This window comes from Parus major, chromosome 2 (assembly GCF_001522545.3).
Source record: "Parus major isolate Abel chromosome 2, Parus_major1.1, whole genome shotgun sequence".
NCBI lineage: Eukaryota > Metazoa > Chordata > Aves > Passeriformes > Paridae > Parus > Parus major.
In genome coordinates, this window is record NC_031769.1 from 11931512 (window position 1) to 11941991 (window position 10480).

Genomic DNA, 10480 nt, shown 5'->3' on the forward strand with positions numbered 1-10480 from the left:
CATGGGCACTGTTAGTGCTTTGCTTACTTTAGACACTCTTCCTGATATCTAAAATGGGTCTTGCCAAAATCCAATTTCATGTATTTCCTACTGGTTTTGTTGTGCAAAGCAAGAATAAATTCTTGCACTCTTCTGTAGCAGAATATTACGAGTTCGGTAGTCAAACCTTAAAACCCAACTATGGTGGTGCAGTGCCCCTGTACCCCTGCCCCATCCATCTCCTATCAGGCCAGGCTGTGATCTCAGATAAATTCTTTATGTCTTGGCCTTTATGAACAACACCTGGCCTCAGCTTCTCTAGAGCTTATCAGAATCACTGTCTGCTCCCAGGAACTAGCGCTGTCTATTGAGCACAGCCTTGAAAACTTATCATTCTCGTCTGAATGGCAACTCAAGTGGAATCACATTTTTGTTATTGAACTTTCAAAGAAAGCTTCCTGCCTGAATTGCAGTCAGGATGGAAAATTATTATGTCTAAGTCAACTCTCTTGTGGCCCTATAAACAGTCTTCCTGAGACCTTTTGGACTCTCCTGGACTGCAGGGGACTGAAACCATCAACCTTCCTCTGAGTGGGGCCTCTCATAAGGAGAAAACTCTCCAGTTTGCTATACCTGGACAATCTCCAGTGAACAATAGCGACACAGCCTGGGCTGATTCCCAACTCCTCATGGTGAAGTCCCTCCCCCTCTGAGAAGATGTAAAGGCATCTGACATGAGCACTTCACTGAGCTTGAGGGGAATTTTTCACAGGTATGTATTTTGTACAGACCTCCTTAGGTCTGTGTGCATGCAAGTGTGTCCAGGTTAGTAAAGGTACTAGGAACTTTGCTCTCCTAGATCCTTAATTACTTTAGATTTGTAAGTTAGGCCTGTAAGTGGGCTACTGTTGTGCTATAGTAAATCCTAGAGAATCTTTTGTTAAATTGTTTCCCTTAAGCTATCCCTTAAGTGATGTTAGACATTTAGGCCTAAACTGTTGGTGAAGTCCAGGGCTCAGTCTGGCAAGTCAGAGCCTTGCAACTAAATGGGAGAGTCTCCCTTATTCCTTTTTATCCTTATCCGTTCCTACCCTTACCCTTATCCTTACCCTTGCCCTTTCCCTTTCCTTTAACCTTACTCTTACCCTTACCCTTACCCTTTCCCTTGCCCTTACCTTTACCCTTAACCTTATCCTTACCCTCCCCTCACTCCCTGTAGATAGTTTTTGTGTTGATTTGGTTTTAGATTGATTGATTTTAGATTTTAGTTTGGTTTTTCTGTGTGTGTTTTAACCATCAAGTAAAAAGTAGAATGAACCTTGCCAATGAACCTCGTCAGGCTTTCACTTTTATATGAAACATGCTTTTCCAATACTTTTGCCAGAGCTTCTTTAAACAGCCTAAAACACTCATTCACGACACCAGCTGTCTCAGCCTTCCTTTGCTTGTACTGCACAATGCCAGTTCTTCCCAGTATTTCCTCTCCCCAGTCATGTTTTCTCCAGCTTGTTCTGCTCTGGCTTGTCTCTGCACCTCACCTGAAGGGAGGTGTCCAAGCCAGTACTCGGTTTCCAGAGGCCTCTCCAGTGCCAAGCAGAGCCCAGGGATTACTGCAAGTTTCCTACAGGCTGCAGGAAACCTGGGCTGGGTGCTGACATGGCTGTTCCACTTCCAGTTCCAGAATTATCTCATTCCTTTGGATATCTCTGACTGTTGCCATGCTGCAAAGTAGGCAAAATCCCTTCAGTGCTTTTGAATTTTTCCTTTTGATCTGAGTGGGTTTGGGAACAAAGTTATCAAATCTTATGACTGATATCCTTAACGGAACTTAAATTCCAGGTCAAAATAAATTACAATAAAAACACCCCTATTCCCCCACCTCCAAAAGCTCAGAAAGTTTTGTACATACGGGAAACACCATCCAAATATTAAGGTTGAAATAAAATTAAAAGAATATCATGCTTTTAAGAACCTCAGAAGGGGAGTTGTCAGTGTAATCCCACATGGCCTGTCCATGTATGTGTACCATTTAGAGAGTCAAGCTAAATTTATTTTTTTTTCCAAGCCTAACATAGTGAATGATCATTATTAAATATTTCTCTCAATTCCTCTGGTGCAATGTGACTCTAGATCTTGTTTAGAGTATCCTAGCTAACCTCTGAAGGAAATACAAGGTCATTATAGCACTTTCTGTGATCTTTTGTGCCAGGAGGTGACATTCTTTACACAGGAGGTGATTTTCACTTCACACAGCACCTGAGAGTTTGATGGGGCTATTATTCATATACTACAAGCAGACAGCCGAGGCTCAGATAAACTTCAGTGTTGTCAAGTTTATAAACTTATTTTAGATTCTCTACTGGAAACACACACTCAGGAACAACAACAATTTTTATAACACTTTTCAAACCTAACTGACTTCATTTTCAGCAGAGAGTGCTCAGTTTTGGAAAATCTGTCCCCATATGACCCAAGATGAGCAATCAGAAAATGAGTAATGTGCAGTAAAGGCTAGTGATGAAAAATTTGGTTTAAGTGAATTGTTTGGCTCCATCAAAAACACCACTGATGCAAAGATCTGGATTCTCACAGCATTTAGTTGTCTTAATGATTAAATCATCCTTTCTCGACACTTCTCTTCCATTTACCATACAACTTTGGACTTCTATACATAATAAGGCAAGAAGCCAATTTGCAGCGCACTCATTTCCTGCATGATCCTAATTCATTTCTCAGCCACTGTCTGCCATTGTACAGGAGGAAGCTGGTTCTTAAGAAAAAAAATCCATTGGAGGTAAATCATAAAGATAAATCTATATGGAGATATCTGGCAGTCATTGGGATCATGTAATTCCTCAATCCATGTAGGTCAGACTCATTTCATCCAGTTTTAGATACCTAACTCGGAAGAAGTCCTTTAGGCTCTAACTTTGTCTCAGTTGTTGGGGAAAAGTCTGGCTAATCTTTCCAAAAGTCTATTCAGGGATGTCAAAATGCTTGATTCTCTCCCCACACTATTAAAACAGAGTTGATAAAACTTAGTTGTTTGGACTTAAACACATAGTACTTACATACCCATCAACTTCCAGTTGCTCTCTCCTTTTCTCTGTTTAATTGCTTCTCTCAGTCTACGTTTCTCTTGTTCAGATATCTTTATCCAGCTCTTACCCAAAGAACCTTTCATCTTTACCATTTTTCAAGAAATCTGTAAACCATCTCCACAAGACCCACCCCATTTCAATGACCTCTGAAAAGAGGAAGGACTTCAAAAGCTGTTGTCCTATTGATATCCAAATCTCAATGTGGCATTTGGTGATGAGAATATTTTTGGATCATACATTTGGATCATCTTTCTGAGACCTCTCAATGTCACAGCACCAGTTTTTTCCAGCTGTTCATTCTCCATCTAGATGGCAAAAATCCTGTGCCTTGCAAAAATTCTGTGCATTTTTTAAAATTATTTTTTACATGGCAATTAAAGTGGGTTTTTTTTCTCATAATATCATTCTGTGCAACTGGTGAATATCTTTCCTTTTAATGTCTCCCCTGTCCCTTCCCAAAAAAGTACCCTTTAACAAAAAATTGACTTGGACAATCTCACTTTTTAATTCACAATGTTATTATCAGCTGAAATCAGGGACAACCAAACGTATCTGTTTTGCTATATCAGTTACAGATAATAAATGATCACTGTAAGTGAAATACATTTGCTGCAATTATGTATTCATAAGCTGCACTGGGACAGGAATAGATGCAGAATTGATATGGGATTGGTCCTGAAGGAGAGTGGGGGTTATAAGGCATTTCCTGGGGTTATGACCTGTGCCATGGGAATGCACAAGCCCTGTGGCTAATGAGGGCTGGGGGAGCTGCATGAGCACAGCCCCCTCTTCCCCTCCGCTCCTCAGCCTCTGTCTCTGGGGAGAGGGGAGGAAGAGGGGAGAAGTACCCAAACAAACAAAGGAAATTTTAACCCCAGCAGACTGTACTATTTAAGGTTTTATAAAGCAATTTGAAGCACAAACAAGGAAGTTCCAAAGCAAACAAATGCTGTTATTGTATTGAAAAGGTTGCTAAGCCAGCTGATGTGGCTCTGCTGATGATCTGAAGCCGCCTCGGGAAGCTGGACTAAGGAACCATGTTTGGTGGGAAGGGTATGATAGCAAGAAAGGAAATTGTGCATACAAATGAACACAAATTCTGTGTGTTCTGTTAAAGTATATAAACAAATGATTAAAAAGTTGAAGTTGTTTATTTAGTGAATTTTACTAATAATATTTTGCAATAAAGAGGAAGTTACTGGAAAGCTAAAACAGCTAAAGGTGCTGTAAGTCACAGTAAAGCTGACACACAGGCACATGAAGAAATTCTACAAATTTAAAAAACTTTGCAGTATCAAAAATTCACATTTTTGAATAATTTTTAGAAATTAATCAGTGGTAAATCTTAAATCCTGTGATTTTTACAGGCCAATGAAAACAGGTAGAAATAAAGAAAAATTGAATTTTCCCTAAAATGCCTTCTAGATTAATTCATAATTTTGGTAAAAACATAAAAAAAATCCCACTTCAACAAATCAGACTCTTTGTCTTGTTGTCTTAATTCCAGCACTAATTCTCTGCAACTAAACCATTCAATCCCTGTAATCCATAATGCACAAAATTCTGCTGACATCTGTGCTGTTTCATTTGTGATGGTGATTGTACCGATCTGAGGTTACACCAAGACCGGAGTATTGATTTGCAAACACTGATGGTTGGGTTGAATGCCCACAAATTTTATGTAATGTCTGCGTTTCACCATAAATAATAGAAATAAACAAAATAGGCTGATAAAAACAGTGCAAATGTAAGAAGGAATAAGTAATTTGCCTGAGTTTTGGAAAAAAAGAACAAGTATAAAAAGAAGAAAAAATCTAGAGACATACAACATATTCTAATAAATCTACAAGAAGCAAAAGTGATAAAGCCCAGCAGAAAATTCTACCCTTACTATTTAGTTTTCAACTGGAAGTTCTAAATATTTATAGATATATATACTTATATATACACAACCTGTAAAGTTTTGTGAAGAATATTTTGCTGGTTGCTATAGTATTGAAAGAACTAGACACATTTTCCATTGAAAAAGGCTCATTAATTTCATTACAGAGGAATCCATAATAATTAAAATCATTATATTCTCTGAGAATTTTATCTATTATTTTTATTTCTGAGAATATTTTTCTAGGAATATCTGTGATTTATATTTCCCTTAAATTATGATGGAAAAGGGAAAGTGTTTGAGAAAGTTCATGTGCCTATTCATTTTTCAAAATATTTTAAAGATTGCCTCTAGACACACTCTAGGCGTAATCTTGAATATATCCATTGATTTAGGGGCTTATACTTTACAGGTGAACAAGGAGTTTTTCACCCTTACAGAATGTTTAGTGCTTCATGCACGATTTTTGCAACAAGCTGTTTAGAATGGTATTAAGAATTCTAAATATTCAGCATTAAACTCAAGCATTTCTTGCATTTGTTAAAAAATAAATTTCTGTAGTAATCCAGAAATACATTTGTATAAATGTAGTAAATACTTTTTAAAAGACCATTCCCTCCTGGATAGAATGCTAGGATTTATTCATAAAAATTGCAAGCCTCAAAATTCACATAGCAAATTCATTGGTGATGTTGGTGAGGGCTCTTTGTATGGAGAAAAATCCTGCAGACTCCATTTTCCACTTAACTCATAGATCACAGTGATCACCCTCTAATGCAATGTTTTGAGAAACAGCCAGTCCTGCCCAGGGCTATAGGACTAATCAATACCTAACAGTTTCTAGGGAAATTTAATATCCTAAGTCAAGCATCTTCCTGCAAAAATTCTTTGGACAGGACTTTTATTTTCACAAAGTCAATGTAAATATTTGCAGGCTGCAATTAAGAAACTCGTAGTTTTTGAGATTTGTTTTATAGCTCTAACAACTTGAACTGTTGGTTGAGTTACTGAAAGCCACTGTAACATCTCAAATCCTTCCTTTATTTATTTCAAATTGCATTTGAAACCATCTTTAGGATTTATTTCTCTGCTTTTTTCTTCGACTTTTCACAAAAATGTTCTGCTAAAGCTTAGAATTAGCACATTCCCAACACATAGTACTAAACAAAGTACCTCTCTAGAGTAAACCACCTTTGAATTTAAAGTCAGATATGTTAAGAGTTGTTTTATTGAAGTACTTTTGTGACATACATTATGAATATAAAGCCACAATATCAGCTCTGGGTAGGACTGTATATAAACCTTTTAAATTGTATCCTCCTTAAGATGATAGAGGAAATCTGTGCATGAATTACAGCTTCAGGCTGCCCAGAGGGAATCTGTTGCCCAGAATGTGGTTAAATAGTTTTTTTAACTAATTCAAAAGGCTCTCAAATACAACTGATTTTCGCAGCGCTCCCTGTTCTTTTTTTCTTCTATTCTAAATTATAGTTTGTGAGATTAAAGCTCAGTTTCTAAATATCTCCAGACACTTTTCTGTTGTTGTTAAAAAAAAATTAAAATTTTTTTGAGATCTGCCAAAAGTAATGTAACTCAAATTTGATGGCAATACTGATTTATGAGCTTTCTGTATACAGACCACAGAAGTAACTTGGTAAAAACTATCTTCCACCAGTGAATTTTACTACGTTTCTATGTGTCTTCAAGGGGGAAAAAATTAGGAAGAACAGATCCTAACAGCTTTTTTCATGTTAGTGTCATTTATAAAACAAAACACTGAGTAGCAGAAACAATCAAAAAAAACTATCACCCCCACTACCATCAAGAAAACCCCGAACCAACCAAACAAAAAACCAAACCAAACAAACCAAACAAAAAAAGCAAGGCTATTTATCTTTCTCAAGTAGCCACATTTTCCAAAAATTGGAATAACAGAACTTTAAGTTTGGTCCAAAGATTCCCCTATGATTTTGTAACTGTATTAATAATTGTATTCTAGTTTTCACAGAATCACAGAACCATAGAATCACTGAAGATACTGAGTTGTGAGGGACCCACAAGGATCATCAAGCCCATCTCCATCCCCAAGAGTCACACCAGGTGCCTGAGAACATTGATCAAATATTCTTGATTCTCCAGGCTGGAGCAGTGACCACTTCCCTGGGGAGCCTGTTCCAGTACCCAGTTTTGAAATCTTTTGTATTTTTAATGAAAAGCTTGAGTTCAGACACAACATATATTTATGGTAAATATAGTCTATATACTTACACATTTTTAGAAAAGCTCTTGGCCTTCACTTGAAAATGAATGGTTATGAAAGCAGATAATGTGAGCAAAATGCCAATTCTTTCCATTTCTTTCCTGGTTGGTAGTGAATGGCAAACTTTTTTTGGAGTGAATTAGTAGCATGATGCCAATAGATTGGAATGCACAGCCTGTTAATCATCCTTTGCATGTCTCAAGCATTATCTGTAAAGCTATTGTTGAGAGTGAAAAGTTATTACTCATTTACCTTTAAGTCTTCACAGCTATAGTAAATGTAAAGTATCAGTTACTTCATTTCTAGCGGAATTATTTTGTGCTTCCTACAATTTCTTCAAAATTAATAAAGTTATAAAGAAGTTTGTATAATAATTAATTGCATATTTTATTTCAGAATGTCCTACTAAATTCTGCCTTTCATAAACTGCAAATTAAAGAACTGGAACTGTAGAGAATTAAAGAGCCAACAGTATTTCTGACTCTGTACCAAGAGTTCTCTTCATTCTGTGGGAGTGATTCAGTGACTGACAACCAACAAATCTCTATTGTTTGTTGATAAATAATATAGATATTAAACATTTTGGATATGAGTTCCCTTTTCAAGGGTCAAAACAACTAAAGCAGGATGAATAGCCTTATCAACAATAATAAGATGCCAGATTCACAGGTCACTTACTGAGATAGAAGTCTAACTGGCAGTAAAAATAAAAGTTATAATAGATCAGTGCCTCTTTCTTGGCTAATTTTTACTGCAATTTTTGCCAAAATATTATTAACATCATTAACATTGATGGCATAGTTACCTAGGAAAATATTGGATCAGCTGTCCTCAGTACAAGATATTCCTCTCATTAAACTCAAGTTAAGCTGAAGTCTTGCTTTCTTCATTTAATTGTAGAACCTAAATGATGAAGTGAAATTCATAATACAGATAAATAAAAGTCAGTCCTGTAGACCTCAGCTTGTCTCATTGACATTTTTCTACTGTGGGATTCATTTTCAGTCTAATATGTACTGCCACCAGCTCTACACCACTATTGCTGATTAAAATGACAATTGCAGCATGTCTGTCTCTTCAATTCACTGAGCTTTGGAGTGGAAAATAACATCCAAATACTGAAGAAAGTCTTGTCAGGAATTTTCATTTGGCTTCAATGTAGCTGTTTCTTTCACTTATCCCTAGTGAAAATATTAATAAAAACAAAGTTAATTTAAAAGGAGAAAAAACAAAAGGCTAATAATAATGATAATTTTCAGCTGAAAATTAAGATTTTTTTGGTCTAAATTTAGTTTAAAAGAGTTGTGCACTGTAAATGCCATGACTATATTCTCCTGTCAAATGACATATCCCAAAATGTATCACATCATCTTCCCTCAGCTGAGACAGTATTGTTAATGCACTCTTCCATAGTGTATAATTCAGAAAAGGGAATGAAATCTGGTACAATTGCTGTTCCATAAATACTATGGACACTTCAGAAATCCTTAATTTTTAATAAAAAATAACCTATACTTCCAGCACTTGCCATCCTCATTAATTAAAACAAAGAAAAGGCATTTCCAAATAAATAAAATATTCTGTAGTCATTATTCCCTGAAAAGAAACCATTTTCCACAGAAGTTTTGTTAGCACGTGCAGATGTACCATTCTGTTCTTATGTCTTTCAGTGATATTAAATATAACAGATATAAATGGCCATTTTTACTATTTACAAGCTGAATTTCCATCATAAATATTCCTGTATAAGTGTACTCTCTATTTTCCACTTTAAATGTGTTATTTTCTTGAAAAATATAAGTAAAGGTAGTGGAAATATTAACACAACTTCCAATGGCAGAAATCATAAACAATCCAGGCTATTATGGAAGTGACCTATTGATTAACCAGCCATAAAGTTAAATCATACTTCTACACCACTTAACAATAACAAAAACACCATCAGAATTAAGGATTGTCTCAACTGATGGTGAATTGACATGAAAGACATGAAGATTGCATTTTTCAATACAGCAATTTCTTTGCAACACATAATCACCCACTCTGTAGCAGATCAGAAAAAGAAATAATTTAGTTAATGTGCAGAAAGGACAGGAGTGTTAGGATCAGAGAATTGTAATTTTGCCATCTATGCTTGTTGTTCGTTCAATACCCACTTTATAGGAGGATTCCCCTGGTATTTCATGCTCATCATGCAATTACTGCACCTGGCAAATGGATATGAAAAAGAGAATTTCATGCCCATTGTGATTATGTTTTGTAGTTTGAAGCAGGATGCACAGTGGGACTCAGTGACTCAGAGGAAAGTTGAGAAGCTGCTATTTCTTCCAAAGGCAATAGAAAAGAACCAGATGAAAAAGTCAGAGAGGCAGAAGATAGGAGAAGCTCACATATTTTTAACAGACTCCTAGGATTACTATAATGCTGAGATAATAGATGGAAGCTTTTGGGAATATGCTGCAATCACAAGACCTGCTCATTAAACTCCATTAAACCTTTTGTATTTTTTTTTTTTGTCTATCAATAATGCAAATTAAAATTGCTTTTCAAGTAGGATTGCCCTGAGTGTATTATTCTGCCTACTTGTCTCCTTTAAATATACATCACCAAAAATCCTAGGCAAAAGGGTCCATAATCAGAATTGTCAATTTGCATAAAACTACACTGCAGCTATTTAACTGCTATGGTCAGGCTCAGATAGTGAATAAAATACATAAATACTACTTTTGAAGGAATTAATCAAATATTGCAGTTATGTTTAGTCTTGATGCATTTAATGGCATACTGTCACAATAAGATCTAATAGAAAGTATGCAATAGTTTATATTCTGGCAACTTTGAAAAATAAAAGACTACTAAAGAACTTAAAATAAATATCTTCATTTGGGTTACAGCTGATCACAAAACATCTCCTTATAAACTGTATGCAGTTTCAGCTTACTGTACAAGACAACACTTGAATTACTGAGATTTTCCTGTGAGAACTCTAACCACAAGATACTAAAACTTTTTTGCCTCTTTCTGACCAAAGGAATCTGACTTGTCCTTTGCACGTTCACTGAAATCAGCTTGTCATTCTCAGCCCTTCAGAGGAGACTGTTGTTTCATCATTCACGCAGTTTGGACAATGAATAGGGAATTAATCCATAACCTTCCATCTGTTTTTTTGGGGGGGAGAACTCTCTAATGCTCAGACTGTGCAGAAGTGACTTCATCATTTCCATGGTAATTATCTATGCTTATGTGGAATCCACACAA

At 36.0% G+C, this 10480-nt stretch overlaps 1 long non-coding RNA gene across 1 annotated transcript in view; it reads right to left on the reverse strand.

The window, feature by feature from the left end:
- Positions 1–8396, reverse strand: part of LOC107214958 — a 33130-nt gene extending 24734 nt beyond the window's left edge. The window contains exon 1 of the long non-coding RNA XR_004500466.1: positions 7231–8396. This is a non-coding gene — a long non-coding RNA (uncharacterized LOC107214958). The remainder of the gene's footprint in view (positions 1–7230) is intronic.
- Positions 8397–10480: the final 2084 nt, after the last annotated feature.